This window comes from Crinia signifera, chromosome 6 (genome assembly GCF_055691185.1).
Source record: "Crinia signifera chromosome 6, ASM5569118v1, whole genome shotgun sequence".
NCBI lineage: Eukaryota > Metazoa > Chordata > Amphibia > Anura > Myobatrachidae > Crinia > Crinia signifera.
In genome coordinates this window covers 274,468,596-274,492,577 of record NC_139222.1, presented here as the reverse complement: position 1 = coordinate 274,492,577, position 23,982 = coordinate 274,468,596, and positions in this window count along the sequence as shown.

Here is a 23,982-nt window from a genome sequence, read left to right as displayed (position 1 = left end):
AGCCTATTTTTAATATTGGCAGTTGTCTGCGGGAAGAGTAAGACCAACGACATGTATCACAGCTGCATCTGTCAGGACAGAGCAGTCGGCAGCCCCCCGGGTATATCTGCCTACCCCCCAGACTCCCATTGGTTAGTTGACACAGGAATCTGGCCAATGGTAATGATCCATGGGACTGAATGTGTAAGCCTATCCATTTAATTTGTTTAATGGGATGTTCAGGAGGATACCATCTGGGAGAATAAACAATTATCTTTAGGTTTCTTAAATAAACGTCCTAAAGCAGAGGCGTCACTAGACTTGGTGGTGCCTCCCATAGTAATTCATGGTGTCACCCCCCCCCCTCCCCTCTACACCTCCATGGAGCTCCTCCTATATTACACCACATGGAATCCTTAGTAATATTTTTGTACTAGTCTTGTGCCATAAGAGCGCACTCCAAAAAGAGGGTGTGGCCTCACTGCAAGGGATGTGGGACCTTATTTAGATCTAATCACAGTACAAATTTGTTCTCAAAATGGGCTAACCCGTGTCCACTGCAGGTGGGGCAGATGTAACATGAGAGTTACATTTAGGTGGGGTGTGTTGAAACTGAAATCTAAATTGCAATGTAAATATAATGCAGTCAGTATTTACACTGCACAGAAACAAAATAACTCACACAAATCTAACTCTCTTTATACAGGTTACATCTGCCCCACCTGCAGTGCACATGGTTTTGCCCATTTTAAGAACAAATTTGTACTGCGATCAGATCTGAATAAAGGCCATGGTCCTGCAGGAAAATACATTATAGCCCATTTTTGCAACCTGTACGTCCATACATTGGCCACCAAAGGGCAAAAAGAAGGTTCCTGATTTGTGCCCCATAAATTATTAGACATTTTTCCTTCCTTACATATTATGCCACACAAAATAATGCTCCTTGGACATTATGCCACACACCATAATGCCCAATACACATTATGCTGCACATCGTAAAGCCTCTTTCACATTATGCCACCCACTGTAATGCTTATTTCACGTTATGCTACACACCATAATGCTTATAACAGATTATGCCACACACCATAATGCCTTTACATATTATGCCACACACCACAATAGCCATTACACATTATGCCCCACTCAGTAATGTTTACTCTACTTTATGCTACACCATAATGCCTATTAAATATTGTCTCACACTGCAATACCTATTACATATCATGCCACACACTGCAAGGCCTGTTACATATTATACGGCACACAGTTATGCCATACTTCCCAACATGACCCTCTCCAGAGGGACATAACGCCCCGCTTTTATAATTTATGATTGCTACCACCTGTGGTGAAGCACCTTTCTGATCAATCTGATCTGTTTAAAAAAGGTGATGCCAATCATAAATTGAGAGGTACTGTAAGTCCAGAAACAGAGCATTGTGTCCCTCCTGGAATGGATCATGTTGGGAGGTTTAGTTATTCTGCTGACACCATTTTATGTCCCACACACAAAAATGCCCCATACAATTTGTACAGTAAGACTTCTAATTACTTTTAAATTACCTGCTCCTTGCTCCTACATACAAGGCCCCGTGGTGCTGCTTATACATACAAGGCCGGTGGTGCTACTTATACATACAAGGCCGGTGGTGCTACTTATAGATACGAGGCCCGGTGGTGCTACTTATACATACAAGACCCGGTGGTGCTGCTTTTACATACAAGGCCGGTGGTGCTACTTTATACATACAAGGCCCGGTGGTGCTGCTTATACATACAAGACCCGGTGGTGCTGCTTTTACATACAAGGCTCGGTGGTGCTACTTATACATACAAGGCCCGGTGGTGCTGCTTATACATACAAGGTCGGTGGTGCTACTTATACATACAAGGCCCGGTGGTGCTACTTATACATACAAGGCCCGGTGGTGCTACTTATACATACAAGACCCGGTGGTGCTGCTTTTACATACAAGGCTTGGTGGTGCTACTTATACATACAAGGCCCGGTGGTGCTGCTTATACATACAAGGCCCGGTGGTGCTGCTTATACATACAAGGCCCGGTGGTGCTGCTTATACATACAAGGCCCGGTGGTGCTACTTATAGATACGAGGCCCGGTGGTGCTACTTATACATACAAGACCCGGTGCTGCTGCTTTTAAATACAAGGCTTGGTGGTGCACTGCTACTTGTACATACAAGGCCCGGTGGTGCTACTTATACATACAAGGCCCGGTGGTGCTGCTTATAAATACAAGGCCTGATGGTGCTACTTATGCATACAAGACCCTGTGGTGCTGCTTATACATATGTTGCTCCCATGATGCCGCTTAAAGATACAATGCCCTGTGTGGCGTCGGTTATAAATACAAGGCCCTGTGGTGCTGCTTATACATACATTTCCCCCTCTGGTGCTATTTATACAAATCATGCCCCTGTGGTGCCTCTTTTACATACAGAGCCCTATTGTGTTGCTTATATGCCCACTATGTGCAACTTATACATACAATGCCCCCGTGGTGCTGCTTATACATAAGTAGGTGATTCATCGCGCCCTACGGGCGCTCTTCACATCGTCGTAATGGGCTGCGCCCCCTTAATTTGTGAACATTTGTATTGTGAGAAATATGGTTAGAATTGTATGAAAGATGGCCTGTATTGCAACTTGAGTTATAGGTGAAATGTGTTAAATAGAGAGCATATGATGTGGAAGGGGGTGTGTATTGTTTTGTTTAGTAAAAAGGCGGTTACAGAGTAAGATGTACATTGATAGTGTGGAGGGTACAGTGACATTTGTGGGTGTGGGGGGGTGTGTGTTGTTGAGGTGTGTGTGTGTGTGTGTGTGTGTGTGTGTGTGTGCAATAGTATAGTAGGGTGTTTTTGAGTCAGCGGCTCCCCACTGGCGGAGGTCACGACACAGGAAAACAGGAGGCTGGGTTATGCCAGGAAGACATTAGACTTCATTTGAAATGTTGTTCCATTGCATATCAGAACCGTGTGCTCCCACATGGGGTGTTCCATGGGTTGTCCCATCTGGCGTACAGCACATCAGATGGGTAGACATCGCTGACGATGCACGTGCATGCGCAATTGAGTGTATACATTAAGGGTGACTCCAGAGGTTAGACTGCAGCACAGTCTAAAATTCAAATAAGGGAGCTGCACCTACTGCCAGTGAGTAAGTTTGGAATAGCAGTTGGTGGCACTGGGTGTGGCTCCCTTATTTGAATTTTGGGCTGCAATTTAGCCCCCCTCTGGAGCCGCCCCTTGGACATAATGAGGACATTATATTGTACCTGTTTGGAATGATATATCGGCCAATATGGCCTATGGCTTAATGCGTACCTAGCATAAGAGTGCCCCAAGAAGTGGATTTGGTAAGCAGCCTGAAGAATGGCCCAGGAAGCTCCCAAAAATTGGGTCCACTTCCTGGCCCCCCAGGGAAGGTGGGCAAGTCTCCCCATTTCTGGCCAGAGCCCCCGGACCCCCCTTCCCCGCTGATTCACCTACCGCATGATGCGGTAGCGGCGTTTCGCTGCAATTAAGCCCAACCCCCTCTCCTTGGCCCATGAATCACGGAGTCGGGTCAGGCCGTGGCCAGGTGATGTCAGCCTTGTCTCCGCCCCCCATGTCACGTTGCTTCCCTGGGCTTCTCCAGTATCTTTGGGCAAGTCTCCTGCTTGTTGGCCAGAGCCCCCATACCCCTCTTCCCTGCTGATTCAATTGGCACAAATCATGGGTCTGCAGAGAGGGGGTGGGGCTAAAATGAGGCGGTAGCAGCATTTTGCAGCATTTAAGCCCTACCCCCTCTCCGCGGCCCACGAATCACAGAGTTCTATGTTATGGGATGGAGGGCAAGTGATGTCAGCCCCCCCCCCCCCCCATGACGTGATGCCTCTCAGAGCTTCTCCCGGAGATGTGAAAATAAAAGTAGGCAAGTATGGCCCGAAGCTGATGACTTTATCAGCTTGCTGCTATGAACATGCTGCATTGTACAAAGTCTTTGGAAATAGCTAAAAACAGCCTCATGTGGTGCAATGTGCTACACCATGGCCAAGCTACAGTATGACTCAATTACCAATGTAAGGAGTTAAATAGCTGTCCAATCCAAATACAACAGCGTTTTAGTAATGCAGCAAAACAGAAAAGGCCATTCATAAATCATGATATAATAATATAATGTTTGTTACATAATCTCTTCATTATAACACCTTTAATGTTTATATCTATAACTCTTTGTTCTACCTAATATCCTTCTTTATTATTTGTTCCCCATTCCAGCCTCTTTTCTGCCACCTGGCATGAAGTCATCATTTTTTCAATCCCTACTTCCTATAAATTTGCCATTGCCATGTTCTGGTCCCGCAGCCTCTATAGCTGACCGCAGAGCCATGAGGACAGTCCCGGGAGTGCTGTACTTCCTGGTTCCGGAGGCCCTGCCCCCTTGGTGGGACATCATGTGATTAGGAGATACAGGGTGTAGGGCTTCCATGCATAGGCACTAGAACAAAGTGTGGCAAAGGGCAGCTGGCTCCCCCCAAACATATTTCAGAGGTGCCGCTGTTTGTATTGGGGTGATCTACCGACCACCAGGTCAGGAAGAGGAAAGGGACAATAACCTAATATGAACAATAGAGCTGCCACCACATCAGTGTAAGGGACAGAGCAGAGCTGCTGCACATGCCTTGTGGGAACAGCTTCTTCTACCAAGTTGTGTGCGTGTGTGTGTGTGTGTGTGTGTGTGTGTGTGTGTGTGTGTGTGTGGCGGGTGGGTGGGATCTGAGACCTCAAACATCGTAATAGACCAGAGAGTAGCTGCCAGAAGGAAGTGACAGGAGCCTTAACAGGAGGTGGGAGAATGTGAGCTTAGAAAGTGCAGTACTGGTTCTATTATGTATGTGTATTTATTTCTTTAATATGGCATGTTTAATCTTTTCCTGACCACTTATATTATTTAAATGTTTGAAACAGCCTATAATATAGACCATCTGTACTGTTTAATATTAAGCTGTATTCCATACAGTATCCATTGTATAAAAAGAACAAATTTCAGGGCTGTTACCACTCCCCCATCTCCCATACTCCAATGTGCTGCATAGTGGGAGACTTTGGATTACATTTGGAAACCCCCCTCTAACAATCCTGTGTTTGCCACTGCAGGTGTCTGTAGCTAGTTCCACTAGAAGTAGGGATGTTTTAAATTCCTTGCAAGGAGCATCTCTCCAGCAATCGGTGAGGGAGCCTACTCTCAGACGCAATACTACAACGAATACTTACAAATGGAGAAAGAGAGCGAAATGTAATAGGGTGCAAGATTTTATACAATTTTTTTTTTTTTAGTAATAGGATGGTGCGGCTTTTTGGTGAAAAAAAAAAACAACCGTGTGGTTTTCCCTCCTCTGAGCATAGCCAGCCCGGGCCTCTTTGAGCCAGTCCTGGTTTCCAATAAACTTGCAAAAAAATTACAACGGTTCCCCTGTATTTAAGAAACCAGAAGCGGGCTCTTGGACCGGTCCTGGTTCCAAAAATATGGGGGACAAAAAAAATAGGGATCCCCCATATTTTGGAACCAGCACCGAACTCCAAAAGCCAGCGGTATAATGCCACAGCCGGGTGACACTTTACATACAAGATCCCCAAGCCACCACATTAACACCCTGGCTGGTCAGCCCTGTATGGGGTCCCTGGGGGAGTGGGCACTTAATCCACACGCAATGCTGCAAATTTTGCAGTGTTTTGTGTGGGCCAGAATAAGGTCCTAAGGGTTGGCGAACAACTTGGATGAACAACTGGCGGGTACATCATTCATCATTCGTAGCCAATAATCATTCGTCATTCGTCGCATACACACTGAAAGATATTTTGACCAATATCATTCAGCAGGGCTAAAATGAACTAAATTGGTCAAAAAAATTGTATAGTACGTATGCACTTTTACAGAATTGCAAGTGAAATAATTAGCTTTTAAATGCATCAGTAAATAATGAAAACACCAGCTGGGAGACGTGGAAAACTGGAACTGTGAGGGGTCCGTCCTGAAGATGGAGTTTGAGAACCACAGCACAATTTTAATGTTCAGGACTCCAGTAGTTTATGGAGCTTATGGTGTGTGCAATACTGCCACCTGCTGAGAGTTACCTTAATTGCATTGATTTCCTTGGCACGCAAATAAGGCAATGCATTCCGTGCCATTGCACAAAACATCTATGTTTTATAACATTTGCCGAATTTTTCCTGTTTAGAGATTGTGCACAGTATGCTGTTGCAAGAGTATTTATGGTAATTATTCTAGATACTTTGCCTCTGTTGATTTCATCATCCAAATGTTCAGCCATCAAAAGTTTTTCAAGCTACTTGCCTGACCTGCTGGGGATGGGTTCATGGGCGCCAACAGGTCAGCCTGGCCTCGGTAAAATGGAGGGGATATGGCCAATGGCAAGGGACGTGGCCACACCCGTGAGGAAAAAAAAAGCAGCATGTGCTGAGCTGAGGAGAGAGGCTGTGCTGCGGTGGCAGCCTGTCATCTCTCTCCCCACTGCCCCGGGGGAGCAGGAACCGCCCCTTAATTACTAATATATAAGATATATGCAATTCTAACTTATCAATAAATAATAATATGACAACTGCAATGCCATTACAAATCAGTCAATTAATTATTTAACAAGATTTTAAATAAGTATGGTGGCGGAAGAAAGAACGGTCCTTAATGCTGATCTCATTCCACGACATGTCATTACCTCGTCCCATTGGCCACGCCAGAAGACTGCTAAGGCCCCCAACCCTGTTTTCAATGTTTGGGGCTCTGTGCATTGTATATTTTGTGCATGTGCAGCTCCCAGTTGTGAACGGCTTTGGCGACTTGCATAGTTGCCTAGCGATTTGCAACGATTGGGGTGGGCCGGGGGCGGACAGCGGTGGGGATGGGGGTCTCCCATAGGAACACCCAGCATTTTATATTCGGCAGAGCAGCCTCTCAAAATCAGTATCAAACTATTTCAATTGCCACTGACCTGCCGTTATTTCCTGCCACATATAGGTTGACAAAACTCAACCGGCAAAGAAAAAAAAAGGGGTGGGGATTGGTGACTGAGGGAGGAGAATCCAGAAAAAAAGAGGAAGATCTTAACATGTCCTAATAACAAGATGCCTTCAGCTCCACCTTAACCACTCCCCTTTAAACCTAATTGGCTGAACATTCGTAACCTATTAACCCACGAACATCTGTGTGAGGCCTCGCCAATCTCAAACTTCCTATGAATTTACATGGGTTCTATGGGAGATGCGGAGGCAGCCGCGAAGTTGCTCCACAGGAGGAGAGAGTTACACCGCTCACCTCCATTCCATCAAGCGGGGTCCCTGCTCCACCTTCCGCCCTCCAGTGGTTGGCACCTTAGGCAAAAGCCCAAAGCTGACAACAAACCTAGAATAGTCCCAAGGCGCTATTTTAGTCCATGCAGCCTCAATCCCCAAAAGGAGGGCCACTTGGTAGTCCTCTCTGCGAGAATGTTCTGAAACAAAAAGGGGGAGGAGAAGGCGCTTGACTCGTTTGTCCAAAAGTGAATTTTTCCTCAGGATAAGGGAGAAATAATATAGAAAAAAATGTGTATCAGTGACACAAAATTGCAATGTAGCAAAGGGGTGCAACAGATCCCAAAGGCACGTGATCGTACCAAAAACTCACAGTGATGTGATGTGTTAATACGTGTAAAGGTATCTTTAGGGGTACACCTCAGGTGATAAATGAATTGTAGCAGTACCAAGTGGGATGGAAAAAGTGCTTCACCGTACTCACTAGTAGAAAGGAGATTATAAGCATATAAGGGTTTCTTTAAGGGATAGGTCCAAACCAAGCAGATGATCACAAGGGTCCCAGAATGCGTACCATACTCACTGCTAGTGCAGGAAATACACTCCTATCAAGGTATCTTTTTGGGAGATGGTCAAATCCAATTGAAGGTTCACTCACAAAGTGTGCCCATGTGATAGAACCGAAAAAAGGGAGGAACAGTCTCAATAAAACATTTGATAAAATACAAAGTAAATGGCCGAGGCCACAATCACAGGATAAAAGTAAAATGAACTCACTTAACAGTCCGACATGTTTCGGCGGTACCAGCCGCCTTTCTCAAGGACCTTGTACTGCTACAATTCATTTATCACCTGAGGTGTACCCCTAAAGATACCTTTACACGTATTAACACATCATATCACTGTGAGTTTTTGGTACGATCACGTGCCTTTGGGATCTGTTGCACCCCTTTGCTACACTGCAATTTTGTGTCACTGAAACACATTTTTTTCTATATTATTTCTCCCTTATCCTGAGGAAAAATCCACTTTTGGACAAACGAGTCAAGCGCCTTCTCCTCCCCCTTTTTGTTTCGGAAAATGCCCAAAGCTGCCTAGTGGTGGTGCCGTCCCTGTTCGCACATCATTTACAGAGTCCTGCACTTCCTTCTGTGTTCTCATAACCATTGCTTTAGCCAATAATAGAGACTCTTATGGAGGACTGTGATACTAAAGAAAAAAAACTGGACACACAGATGCTGATTGGTTGATTTTATTCTTGTTTCACAAGCAGTTTATAGCAGAGAAAATTCTCAGAAAAATATTCGCATTGTAATTACTTGCTGTGTTCTAGGATTATTATAACTTCTGCCTGCCATTTCCAATACATCACCATTGTGCTCTGGAAAGTGTGACAGCTGGTGGACTCTCCCTATTTACCTGCTGAGTGACCTGGAACATGTGACCTGCTGGGTGGACTGGAAACTGTAACAGTTATTTGCAGCCACCCACCAGCGTATCCACACCAGGATGTTTGTGATCTGTGCATGTGCATATTTGCACAGTCGCCAAGGCGGTCGCACGGGGTTGGGGCGGTATAGAGGCGGGCAGGCTGAATTTGCATGGGGAAGCCCAGCATTTCCCAGGCTTACCCACAGAACCGGTGGGTGCATCTAGGAAAACACTGCGTGTCCCCATGCAAACGCAGACGGGCTCCTGCCTGCTGGGGGCAGGCTGCTGACATCACGGGACATAAGTCACCCCTCCCCGTTCTCGGACCGGACGCCTCAAATATAGGTCAGTCAAGACTGACTTATATTTGCAAACAGGAAAATTAATTCGTTGGTCAGTGATTTGATTATGCCCCTTACGCTCCCCTGAGAATGGATATTTATGCAAAACATCCACTCACAGAGCGGCGGGGATGTTCGGACGGCGGCGTGGGGCGGGCATTCACGCGCCCGGCGGGTGGCGTTAGTTGGCTCGCTAAGCAGCAAATTTACGCTGCTTAGCTAGTTCGCCAGACTTCGCCCCCCATAGTGACAGTAACTGACCTGCTGAACATTGACCTGGGGGGAATGTCATAGGATGAGAGAATCAGAAAGTGAGAGATTTGGTAAGAAATCTCCAGTTTTTTTAAAGCGGCAATCACACTGCAAAACCAGTTGGTACTTGTGACTTATCTGGGCGCCCGATGTTGAAATTGTATGCCAGTACCCTAAGCATGCGATTTGATGCGATTTGACGCGATTTCCCTTGAAATTCCCTTGAAGAGAATATCGCGTTGCATTGTATGCTATTGTATTGCATGCGATGCGATTTGATGCGATTTTAATATGTACAGGCACCCAGATGCCTGTTTCATATGTGAAATGGCCCCCCAGACCCCATTTTTAATTGTATACCCACCCTGATGGCTAAATGACCCCCATTGTTAAAGCCACCCCACTATCAACGCCAACCCGAAGCGTGGCGAGCGCACCCCCACTATCCACGTCGGCGTGGAGTTGATTTTATATAGTGTGGCGAGCCACCGAGCCCAAAGCGTGGCGAGCACAGCGCGCCCTGCGAGGGGACGTGGATACCTTCACAGCTATACGCATCCCCTCGCGGGCTTCACTGGTATCCGCGTCCCCTCGCGGGGCGCGCTGCGCTCGCCACGCTTCGGGCTCGGTGGCTCGCTGCGCTCGCCACACTATATAAAATCAACTCCACGCCGACGTGGATAGTGGGGGTATGAAAAGGTCGGAGGACGCGTACCGCCGCCCCTCGCGGGCTCGCTGCGGTCGCCACGATTCGGGTTGGCGTTGATAGTGGTATGGGACTCCGACAGTCGGGATCCCGACAGTCATTATCCCGACGTTGGGATCCCAACTGGCCGGAGTCAGACAGCATGGCGAGTGCAGAAAAGCCCCTTGAGGGCTCGCTGCGCTCGCCGCGCTGCGCTCGCTACGCTGCGGGCACGGTGGCTCGCTAAGCGAGACACCTATTCTATTCTCCCTCTATGGGGGTCGTGGACTCCTACGAGGGAAAATAGCGGGTGGCCGTCGGTCACCCGGCTGCCGGCATTTTGACAGTCGGGATGCTGACATCGGGTAAATGACTGTCGGGAACCCATCCGGCACCCACCAAGATTTGTTCTTCGGGAGGCTTGCCACCTAGCAACAGCAGGTGGGTTAGGCAGCAAGCCTCCCGAAAATGCTGAGGGAGAGGAAATTAAATTTTTTTCACTACAGTGCAGCTGAGGGCATGCTGAGGGCATGCGCACATCACGTCTCGTGCATGCGCGCGCAAATGTGAACGCGCCCACCAAGTGCTGGTCAGATTTTTCCAGCAGACATGGAGGACAGTGTTTCTGTGTCTGCCACAGACTCACTTTATATGTCCTCCATGCCTGGTAGTATGAAAGGGGAGAGAGGCCACAAGAGGGCACTGTCTCACTCCTCAACAAATTCATCCTCTTCTGAGGATATATTTATTCCAAAAAGAAAAAGTCAGTGAGACAGGTGGCACAAACTGATTCTGAGGTAAATGAGTCTCCTCAGGAGGAGGCAGGGTCACCCTACACCTCAGGGAATCCCATTCAACACAGGAAAAGTCTTAAGAAGACAGATAAACGTAAGTCTTCTGATAAGGGGACCTGTTCAGGTGATAAACCCCTCTTTCCTGGCATTGCCCGTAGCAGGCAACCTGATAGCATACCCTCCAACTGTACCGAATTTGCCGGTACAGTACCGTTTTTTAACGGTCTGTACCGGCAAATAAAATCTGTACCGAATGTACCGTTTTTTTGCCCTTAGCCAAGTCCCCCAGGCTGTCAGTGGTGCCAGTGGCGTAAGTTTGTCCCAGTTGCCCGGAGGCAAGATTAATATTGGTGCCCCCCTCACACACACACAACCTTAGAGATATCTTAGAGTCTCTTGATAAAGCTGCAGTTGGCAGTGAAACGCGTTGAGTGGATACTCCTAATATTTCATGCCCAGGAATTAAAAGCCTACTTCATCGCCCAGTGTGGACCCATTTGGATACAAAGCACCACTTTTGCCAATCTACCCCCTCCGTGTGGCGGACACTGCTCTACAAGCCTCTTCTTGGCAAATACCATCCAGCCAAACCAAGTGTGGAAGGACCTTGCGAGCAGAAGCCCACTTTCAGTGATATCTCATCTCCTGGCGGACACCGCATCCTGGATCACCCTGGTGGCTATACTCCAACATAGTCCACCGGGTATAATTACCAGTGGAACAGCGGAAGCCTACAATTTATCTCTACCTCCAAACGGCCTATAAAATACCGTGATCAATAGTGAGGACTAACATCTGATTGTCACACAAGCGGACTCTCCTGGAACAAAAAGGTCACCAAAATACCGGTAAAGTGCACTTACCAGTGACCCACTGCACTCCATTGTTCATTTCTTTGTCCTCCTGGGCCAATTCACATTTCCCAATTCCTGTGGCTTGAATTTTATTCCATTTTATTGTGTATTGTTATGTGCATTCATTTATTGTCTATATACTTGTTTTATTATAGTAAAATTATTTAACATTTATTAATTTGTTTAAATTTATTAAGCGCTGCTCACATGCCTTGTGCATGTTTGTTTGTGCACAACCTTAGAGATATTGACGGTTTTCAATTAACTGATTTAAACTTGCAGGGGAGGAGAGGTGCCCCCTTGGGAGCAGGAGCCCGGCGGCAGATGACTCCATTGCCTCCCAGAGTTCTGCCTCTGAGTGGTGCGCAAGCACCTGACTCCATGCACTAGTCTCCCCCGATCGGTCATTTCTGTGACGCATAAGCAACTCCCCCTCCCACTGCGGACAGACACAACCTGTTCGTATTGTTGTTATCGCCGCCGCTGAGCGGGTTGTGCTGACGTCACCAGGCTAGGCCTGTGAGAGAGCGGGTGGCGCACCAGAACTGGTGGGAGTGCGCACAACAGGGTCACGGGAGCACGCCTCAGCATCCCGCCCCAGCTCAGTGGCAGTGAAATAACTTTTTTTTTTTCCCTGATCCGAGTGTCGCCCGCACCGTGACCGTGAGGCAGCGGCGAGGTGTCCGGAATGAAGAGTGCTGCGAATCGCAGGAGGGGGGATTTCGGGGGGGGTGTGACGCAAATCGCCACAAGAAAAAATCAACACATAAAGGTCAACACATGTAAATGTTGACAAAAGTGTGGCACTTCATTGGTGTCCATGTCGACACATGACAATGAATATGAAAACATTAAAAAAATGAAAAAGAAATCTTCAAAAACTCATGTCAAACCTTTTTCATTGTCGACCATAGCCATGTCAGTGTTTTGCATGTGCCATTTAATCCTGGGGCTGCTGCGAATTGCAGGGGGGTGCTGCCACGAATCACACAAGGGGGGATCGCGGGGGGTTCTTTTTGCCATGAATCGCGGGAGGGGGGTCACGGGGGGGTGTTTTTGCCTGTCTGTCGGCCTGTACTTGTATAATGTGTTAATCACACAAACCACCACACTTTTGTCAGGTCTCTGCACCTACACACAGGGGTATTTAGCCACTAAGACACCAGCATATTGAATTATATATTTATTACTATAAAGAGTGTCGGCTAACCTGTAAAATCTCACACTGATCTACAGTCAATATTCGTGTGGAGTCGGAGAGCCATCGTTTTTTAAAACACATTTGCGTATATGTTTTGTCTGTGTGTTTTTATATTTCGCTTTCTTAAAATTATCAATAAAAGTTAATTTTTATTCGTTTGAGTCTCAACAGGTGCACCACACCAGGACATACTTTTTCTTCTCTGTCATTTGTGCATATTTTTATGTCCAGTGGTAGCACACCCCTGATAAGCCCTATTTAGAAATTTCTAAAGTATATTTAACTTAGGGGTCCACCCACTATCCTCGATATTAATGAGGGTCCTGTGCGAGTAGCAATCTCCTTTGTGTTTATAAACATCTTGGAATTGCGGGCAGCGAAACTGGCCATGAAAGCTCTAGTTCCCAATCACATGACGAACACCTGCATACAGCTGTGCCTAGACAATACGACAGCGGTGTCGTACATAAACAGAATGGGCGGCACAAAATCCATTTCCCTATGCAGGGAAGCCCTGGAGATTTGGGAATGGGCAACACAGAGGGAGATTATCCTAGTGGCATCTTACATCCCAGGCCAACTAAACGAGCTAGCAGACTCGCTATCCCACGAAAAAATTTCCCTAGACTCAGTGGCTCTGAAAAGCCAACTTTTTCAAAAGATAAGGGAATCCTTCGGAGACCTAGAAATAGATCTCTTCGCCAGTCCCACAAATGCCCAAACTCCACGTTTCGTATCCAGAATATGGACCGAGGGAGTCTGGAGGATGGATGCGATGTCCTTCCCATGGACAGACCTTCCTCACCCTTACGCCTTCCCACCCCCAGCTCTCCTCCTGAAAGTCCTTCAAAAGATCAGGGAAGACCGGGTACCCCATATAGTATTGGTATACCCCGTTTGGCCATCCAGAGTGTGGTTTCCACTAGTCAACCAACTACGAATTGGCCCCAAGATTCCCCTGGGACTATCCAAGGAATGCTTCCAGCGAACTCCAGACATACTAGAGACCCTTCCCCAATGCATGTGGATGGCAATATTTCTGGGTTGCTAACCGACCTGGCCCTAGCATCACCAACAAGAGCACTAATTAATGCGTCCTTAAGACCGCGCACTAGATCCAGATACTGTGCAATTAATAAAGAATTCGATCTCTGGAGAGGCCAACGTAGCTTACAAACTTGGAGCTCACCTCTCCACTTAGCCCTGGATTTCTTGGCATCTAAATATCAATCAGGGTTAGCATCAGCTACCATAAGGTCATATGGCTCAGCTTTTGCCATTTTGGTTCCTAACCTAACAAGTAACAAACTTTACCTCTGACTACTAATGCTGTGTACACATGGTCCGATTTCCTTTACGATGTTGACGATATAGTCAACATCGGATCGGCATCGGATCAACATCGGATGCAGATCGCAAGGGTTTTAACCCTTGCGATCCCGATCCGATCCCGATGCGCGTTCACGTATCGGAAGCCAGAAAGTCTTGGCTGCCTTGTCTATATAGTGCAGATCTGCACTATATAGTCAAGATAGGATGCAAATCGGATGTGCCTTAAGATCCTATCCACGATCCTATCTGATCAGATCGTGGATAGGATCTTAAGGCACATCTAACGTGTGTACACACCTTAAGAGGTATCCACCTTTCCAGACCCCTCACACCAAAATATTCTAATACCTGGGACATTGAGCCATTCTTAACTTTCTGGTCTTCCCAGGATACAGTTGATGACATCAGCTTACTTTCCCGTAAATTAGCATCCATACTATCCCTGGCCATAGCAGCAAGAGGGGCCGAACTAACCCTCATACACATTGAAGATCCATGGTTGTCACGTACTCCAACAGGGTACCATATCATCCTGAAAGGGCATACAAAAACCTCTTCCTTTAATACCCCAATAGTGGAATTTGACATCATCGAAGATTCCATCGACCCCAATATTTGCGTATCATCATGTCTAGAATCGTACCTTGCCTTAACGGCACCTGTTAGAGAAAACATCTCTCAGTTATTCATCACCTGTAGAAAATCCTTCCGCCCCGCTAGACCCTCTACCATCAGAGGGTGGATAGTAGCTTCTATGAGACAAGCGGATAAAGATACTGACCAATTCAAAAGCCATTCCCTGCGGGGAGCGGCTGCCACTAGAGCAGCTGCTAAAGGCATTCCTCTGCAATCGATCATGCGAGCAGCAAGATGGTCCTCTGCCCGTACCTTTGCAAACCACTATTGGAGACCAACCGATCTTCAAAAGATCGAATTTCTCAGAGCAACCACCAGGTATGTGGTAGTCTGCCCACCTGCTGTTGCTAAGAAGAACAGAACACTGGTTTGCAGGAATCTATGACCTGCAAACCGGATTTGTTCTAGGGAACAGGATTGCCACCTAGCAACAGCTACCACCCGCCCACCCTTGGTTTGCACCAAATGTCGCTAGGTCTGGCGTTTCCTCTAATAAATTGGTTGGATACTAAAATTTTCCTTCTTTTCCCCCATAAGGCGCACCAAGGGACCAAAAGAAGCCGCAAGCAGCTGCCAATAAGGACCAGAAGTAAACTACATACTACAGTCTGCAGTTAATCTTCATGCTTCATCAGTTTCTTACCTGTATCAAGTTCAGTCTTAAGGAATTCAACAATTTACAGAAGGATCGTCAACCCATTTAGTAAGCCCAATTACTCAGAAGGACTGCCAGGTTTTCAGTTTAATAAACCTCTCTGGTTTCAAGGCATTACTGGTTTGTGTCGTTCCTTACCTACTGTAGGTATTTGCCAGGAATAAAACCAAGCTAGAAGGTCATAATACCTTCTCATATACCAGTGAGCTTCCGAAAAAATCTGACCAGCGCTTGGGGGGCGCGCTCACGTCTGAGTGCGCGTGCACGTGGCGCAATGTGTGTGCGTGCGCCCCCAGTGGCGCTGTAGCCGTATAGGGAGAGGTAAGTGAAAATTTTTTAATTTCCTCTCCCTCAGCATTTTCGGGAGGCTTGCTGCCTAACCCACCTGCTGTTGCTAGGTGGCAATCCTGTTCCCTAGAACAAATCCGGTTTGCAGGTCATAGATTCCTGCAAACCAGTGTTTGCTTCCTGCCTTGAGGATGTAAGACAGCTGGTCTATCATCCAAGTTATATTGCAGGACAGGACACAAATGTTTGTTTACACTGTAGGCAAAATAGATTGGGTACACATCCAAACACAGGGAAATCCAAACACAGAGCAGCTGACTCTGACCCCCTGTCATCTGGGAAACATGTTATCCGATGGGAACAGGCAACTTCAATCAATTAATTTGTGATATAAGGAAAGAGACAGATAGAGTAGACACTCACAGACACACACACCTTATGCAGAGAGATTTGAGGCAGTCAGCAAGACATCAGAAGTGAGAGGAACCGAAGCAATGGGCTGGAGTGAGAAGCTGACAGTAAACATGGTAGATATGAATGTTCATTTATTGGTATAGTTATGGAATACTTAAGTCTACAATTTATGTTCGTTTTGTAGCAGTTTAAGTCTGTCAATTGTTTAATGTCGTTGTATGTAATATAAGCAAGGAGGCGTATAAATATATATATATATATATATATATATATATATATATATATATATATATATATAATAGCATATACATCAATTACTGTGTAAAATTATTCCATATGGTTTGTTTTGCCTGTAGATAAATATCCTCCAATTGGAGCTGAAATTACAACTCTTGAACTCTCATATTTTGGGAATCAAGTTACTTCCAGTACTCTGCATATTGTATTGTAAAGTCTATTAGAATATAATTGCAGATGTCAAATATATATGTTATTATATCAATACCAGATATAATAAATATATTTTATATAATATTTCAATCTTAATAACTATTATTGGGATAAGAGAGATATATGATTCCTAAAACTCAACACCACTTAACTTGCGCCGCATCCTCTCACCTTCAGGCTGAGATGAATCACGGTCTTGGTAACTCCCCAGCACCCGGACATGAGGATTAGGGCGGAGTGAAAAAAATGAAATTGAGAAATTCAAAATCGGCTAGTGTGGGAAAGTTGTGACTTGACCTGAATAAGAAACGTGCAAAAGCTTTTTGATCTGAGTCAACATCTTCTGTTCTGGCAAGAGGCCTAAAGTTTCACTTTTTAGGTGAAAATAACGAAACCTATGAAGATGCTCCAATCTAGTTATAATTATGTCAGGATGTCTTAGAGTGGTTCATTAATATACTTTAGCATAGTAAAAAACAGTACGAGCTTGTCCTAGTGCAAAGTGACTGACTGGCGGGAGAAAAAATCCCTAATAATTGACCTATTTTCATGGTCACAATTGTGAATATTGTGTATTTTCTCCTGAACGTGTTTATAATAGAAGAAACACAAATACTCTAAATGGAATTTCAGTGACACTGTGTGAAATATAACACTGCATAATAGCCCTTAATCAGACCTGATCGCAGTACAAATTTGTTCTCAAAATGGGCAAAACAAATGCTGCATTGCAGGTGGGGCAGATGTAACGTGCTGAGAGAGTTAAATTTGGGTGGGGTGTGTTGAAACTGAAATCTAAATTGCAGTGTAAAAATAATGCAGCAGTTATTTACCCTGCACAGAAACAAAATAACTCAACACAAATCTAAAGGTAGCCATACATCTACAGATCGATTGTCAGATCTGGCTGGTTGGAACAAATACCTGGTAATATCTGAATGACAGTTTTTGGCAGTTTTCCAGCATTTCAAAGCAAAGTATCAGCATTTCAAAGCATCCATTACCAGTATTTTGTTCCAAACAGACAGATCGGACAATAAATCTGTAGATGTATGGCCACATTAACTCCCTCTGCACATGTTACATCTGCCCCACCTGCAGCTGCATTACAGCATATAATTATGCCAAAGATAAGCCAATATATTAACAGTTAAATACATTAAAGTTCATTATGCTGTAATAAGTATTGCTGATCAATCCTGCCTAGCAGGGCCGTCTTTTTGTATGGGCTTAATGGGCACTTGCCCAGGGGACCCAGGCGTATAAGGGCTCTATGTTGATAGCTGAGGATCCCCTTTTTCCAGGGATACCAGAATTTTGAAAATCGGCCCTGCAGATATCCAACTTCAAAGCAGCAGTAGACATCCGACCTGTTAATTACAATTTTCAGTCATATTTCTCAGGTTCTCTCTTACACTAGCGGCTTGTCTCTATCATGCCCAGAACCAGAGATATCAGCCTTCAAGCAGCCGGTCCCTGCTCCAGCTCCAAACGTCTGGTGTAGTTTTATATTTTTGTCAATGGATTGCTCTGGCTCCTGATCTCTGATACCCAAGTTCCCAGCACCTCCTGAAAGTTGTGACTCTAGGTTTTTATACTAGGCTAAGAAATCTATTTCCAGATAATGGCGATATCTGCAGTCAAACAAGCTGCCCTTCCACCGGAAAATGACGAATATTAAGCCCACTCCATTATCCAACCGTCCCCTGTGTATAAAACACCCCCTACCTCCCTGGAAGTAATTTACAAGGGACCCTTCATACAGCTCAGTGCCCCCTTCCACTTGTTAGTGTTCACCTTCCCACCACCTGTGCAGTAAAGGAGTAATTAGCAGAAGTTACTGCTCCAGGTCCTACATGTTGAATGGAAGATAGAGCACCCCCTGCCACCCGTGGGACATCAAAGCTGCTGCTGATACCACCCCCCACCATAGGCGAATCTAGGGGGTGGTCCGGGGGTGCACCGGACCACCCATTAGCCCATTTTGTAGCTGAGGGATGGGGCTTTCCAACGAGCCCAGAGCCGTGTCTCTAGCCCCCTGGGAACCGGAGATACTGCCAGGCAAAGCTGGAACATTTTCCCTATAGGATAACATGGGACCCGCTAATTCCGACCCCCACCCAGTTCAACGGCTGCCAGTTCCCCCTTCGGCATCACTGAAGCTCAAGGTTGATCTCAGTCGAACCCAAATCGCTGGGCCTTCAATTTGATACCAGACTGGATCCATATGGGTTATCCATAAGGGATATTGAGGTTAAACCGTTTTTTTTTTTTTTATCATTTCTTAAATGTAATTTCATGACTGTTTATGTTCTTTGAGGGCAGATTTCTCTGGAACAAAACAGCCCAGTTTCATGGGACTAAAATCATTTGAAGCCAACTCAAAAGTTCTTCAATATGATACTGGTCTCATGTAAATGGGTCAGTTGGTTCCGAAGATATAGCTGGTTGGTTAAAGGGGGGTAGGGAGAGGGGAGTGGTTGTCTCTCCCCCTCACACCAGAAAATGCAGTGACTAGGCTGGTGTATAAGGGGTCAGCCTGGGAATGTCCCTGCATGTTCCTGGGACCATATTCCCAGGTAAATCCCTGCATTTTCTGTTGTGAAAGGGGTGACCTGCAGTGCTCTGAATACAGCCAGGCAGCCCCCTGCTCTCTGCCCAGCTGTCAATAACTGTGACCCCTGCAGCTTCCGCTCCAATACTTCTCCCCGCTTTCACCTCAGCCCGCCCCCCCTTTAATCATGTGGTGCCGGCGCCCGGCGTGCTCCCCCGACATCACGCACAACAACAGCGCGCACAATATTTCAAATGTCCACTCGGCTAGGGGGGACACTAGGAGGGGAGTGGGAGCGTGCTCTGCGCTGCGCTCTGCTCCTCTCCACATAGAAGCAGCTGCACCTCTCTACATCTCTCCCTGCAGCAGCAGCAAAGGCGCATATAAAAATTTACAGTAAGTGGCACTTTTGGGGGCATTGCTCAAGGGACGCTACAAGTGGCCGTATGTGGGGGCATTACGCATAATGTGTGGCTTAATGTGTAAGGGGCATTATGGTGTGCAGCATCATGTGTAAGGGGCATTACGGTGTGCAGCATCATGTGTAAAGGGCATTATGTGTGCAGCATCATGTGTAAGGGGCATTATGTGTGCAGCATCATGTGTAATGGGTACTATGGTGCGCGGCATCATGTGTAATGGGTACTATGGTGTGCGGCATCATGTGTAATGGGTACTATGGTGTGCGGCATCATGTGTAATGGGTACTATGGTGTGCGGCATCATCTGTAATGGGTACTATGGTGCTATCAAGCAAGAACCCCCTAGCAATGAGCACGTAGGTAAGCAGCACTTATGTGGCAAATATGTAATGGGCATTACGATTTGTTATATAGTATGTAATGGGCATCACGATGTGTGGCACAATGTGTAATGGGCATTATGGTGTGTGTGTATGTGGCCTTATGTGTAATGGGTATTACGGAGTTTGCTAAAATGTGTAATAGGCATTACTGTGTATGGTCTAAAGTGTAATACCACACCCCTTTTTGTGATGCCACGCCTCCTTCCCATTAGGCTATGCCCCCTTTTGCCACGCAAAGGTCCCCCTTCCATTGTGTCTAGATCTGGGACCACCCATTACCATGATTCTAGATTCGCCTATGCCCCCCACCCCTAGGAGGGGAGAATGGGTAAGGGCCCCCAGTGCATTGCTTTGCCCAGGTGCCCACACTGCTGTTAAGACGGCCCTGCTGCCTAGAAATTGACACAGTGATATATGTACTGCTGGACACCACTCATAGAATGATTAACCTGTTATTTTTTGTATTTGTTTATTTATTTATTTACAGTTTCTTATATAGCTCAGCAGATTCCGTTGCGCTTTACAATAGTAGACAGTGATAAAACAAACTGGGTAATGACAGACAGACTTGGGGGTTAGAGGGCCCTGCTGCAAGCATTCAATTTATTACATCATAATACACTTCAACGTATTTAACAGTTAATATATTGGCTTATCTTTGGCATAATTATATGCTGTAATGCAGCCCAATCATGTTTCCAGTATAGGGGATGCAACACTGTTTTTCTGTCAATAAACAGAAGTGATATGTAAAATTATACATTAGACAGTTTACACTGTTACTTGTAAAACTTATTGTAACAGTTACTGTTTTTTCAATAACAGACTGCAACAGTTATTTCTTATTTATATACACAGGATTGTCTATCTTTGTATATGCACTGCAAAGAGAGCAGCATAAATCCGATTTCATGTAGTTCAGTGACACTGTGTGAAATATAACACTGCATAGTGGCCCTTAATCAGACCTGATCGCAGTACAAATTTGTTCTCAAAATGGGCAAAAAAAATGCTGGACTGCAGGTGGGGCAGATGTAACATGTGCAGAGAGATTTAAGGTGGCCATACATCTACAGATTTATTGTCCGATCTGTCTGGTTGGAACAAAATCCTGGTAAAAGATGAGAGCAAATGACAGTTGACCATTTGCTTTGAAATGCTGAAAAACTGTCATTCAGATATTACCAGCTGTTTGTACCAACCGGCCCAATCTGACAATCGATCTGTAGATTTGTGTGAGTTATTTTGTTTTTGTGCAAGGTAAATACCGGCTGCATTATTTTTACACTGTAATTTAGATTTCAGTTTCAACACAACCCACCCAAATTTAACTCTCTCAGCACGTTACATCTGCCCCACCTGCAATGCAGCATTTGTTTTGCCAATTTTGAGAACAAATTTGTACTGCGATTAGGTCTGATTAAGGGCCATTATGCAGTGTTATATTTCACACAGTGTCACCGAAATTCCATTTAGAGTATTTGTGCTTCTTCTAATATAAACACGTTCAGGAGAAAACACACAATATTCACAATTGTGACCATGAAAATGGGTCAATTATTAGGGATTTTTTCTCCCACCAAAGTCATTCCCTTTGCACTAGGACAATCTCGTACTCTCTTTTACTATGCTAAAGTATATTAATGAACCACTCTAAGACATCCTGACATAATTTTAACTAGATCAGAGCATCTTCATAGTTTTCGTCATTTTCACCAAAAAAGTGAAACTTCAGGCCTCTTGCCAGAACAGAAGATGTTGACTCAGATCAAAATGCTTTTGCACGTTTCTTATTCAAGTCAAGTCACAACTTTTCCACACTAGCCGATTTTGAATTTCTCAATTTCAGTTTTTTCACTCCGCCCTAATGAGGATCTAGGAGGAAGGAGAGGAGGTGAGTACTGTTCTTCCTTAGCGCAAACTGATGTGCACTCGGTCCCATGACGTCTCTACAAAACAGAGCTTCAGGCTTAAGGGAATGTCATCCTTGGCACTTTTGGCCTCACACACTCCCCTGGATATTCCTGCTGCTCCTACTTGGAGACTTGAGAGGTGACAGCTGCACAGCTTTTCCTCCTCTTACCACGTTTACCCACAGGAACCTAGACTGTTTTCCCCCCTCTGGTTTACCTGTACAAAGGTGACAGCCTGTCCTCCCTTACAAATTTACACTGGGGAAACTACTTACTGAGCTTAGTGCTCAGAATCAGATATCACCCTATGGAGCAACACTACTGGGCCTAGTGCACCCTGATTACCTTCAGGCCTAATGCCTGTTTCTGACCAGCTATGAGGGCCTCAGGCCTAAATAGCCATCCTAGTGCCAAGAAAATAGGACCATGGGCCATGATGTCCTGGCTAGTGTGCCCACAGGCTCGGAGGGCCGGCTATGCCCACTGGCATATTGCCTGCACACCCGGTGGTCTAGGGAGGGATGGGTTAAGTGGCCCTGGGCCACCTGCCTGTAGTTTGGAGAGGCTGTGGGGGGATCTTTGTTAGCTCTTTTGCTTTCCTCCCATACATGAATATTCAGCCTCCATCTTCTTCTACCATCCTGGCCAGCAGTGGTGCCAATTCCGTTCTTCCTCCAGTTGGTGCTAGAAGTCTTCCTTGTTGAGCCCGGCATCTTCTGGCCTCTTCCATGACTGCTAGAGCTCTGGTCACAGCTCCCGTTGTCTTCTGGAGCCGCTTCTGGCTCTGCCGGCATCTTCCCTTGTCTTTGGGAGCTCATCACTCCCTCCCCGCTGACAGACCACCTTCCAGCTCCCGGTGGTGGCTGATGGCAGATGCTGAGTATACAGTGACAAGTGCTGATTGGCTAGAAGCAGCCATCTCCTATTGGCTGCCTATTCTGGAGCCGTGGTTTGCTCCCGATTGGCAGGAACTTCAAACTGCTGATTGGTGGCCAGAATTGTGCCAATTTCGAAACCTCACTTTGATCCCTTGTGCTTACACAGCTTTACCCACCGCCACACTTCCACCGCTGGTATCAGACCTTTGATCCCAAGGCTGACTGGAGCTGGATCAGCTGGGGACACAGCTCTTTCTCCTGCTGGCACTGCTGCGCCGATGCTGAGTGCAGGCTTAGATGAAAGAAGACTTGAAAACTACTTAAGGAAGCTGCATTAAGATGTAACAAGGGCCGCATAGGCTCGAGTGTAATTAAGAGCCTGTGAATTTGCAGAGATAAATAAAGTTGTAAACATTAAGATAAGGCCGGAGGCAAACAGTGAGTGGCAGTTAGATCTGCCCTATCAGGTAGCTGGGGGGCGGCAGCCTAGAGAGGGGTACTTATAGGCAAGCAGTCAGGAAAGGACTTCCTCTTTGAGTCTGGATTCCCACCCTCCCTTCCCTTCTAATGTGCTACCTGGGCTTTCGAGCCTTCACCAAATTTGATTTTAGATTATATTACAATCGGCGGTTGAGCGCTCTCGACCAGCACTCAGGTGTGGTGTCAGGTGGTCTCCGTGGGGTATGGCCCGCCCCTCTGCCAAGAAGGTAGGCGCAGGGGCGGATTGGCTCACCGGGACTGCGGGACTTTTCCCGGTAGGCCGCCCCAATAGACCCCATGGCGGGCCGATCCGACGGCAGTTCAAGTGAGTCTACAGAATTATGGCCGCTGCTGAGGACGATAACAAGTTATTGTTATCGTCACTGCTTTGTGTCTCCCTCCACCAGCAGGTGTCGCTGCCTATCCCAGGTCCGCGGCTCTAGTCTTTGTGTGCTTCCGCCTTCCCTTCTGTCAGGAGGACGGGCGGTGGTGATGGAGGAGCCGGTGCTGCGTAGCGTTGCACGGCCGGCTGGCAGGCAGGGCTGCTGTTCCGCGGCTGCAGCTCGTAGGCAATTCTTGGTGCTGCAAGCCGGGAACAGCACTACAGCAGCCTGCCAGCTGGAAAAGAAAACACTCCCAGCGGGCGGCTGAGGGGGTGTGCGGATCTGCGGTCAGGAAAGCAGGGGCTGAGGCGGCTGTACAGGTGACAGGATCAGTGCGTGA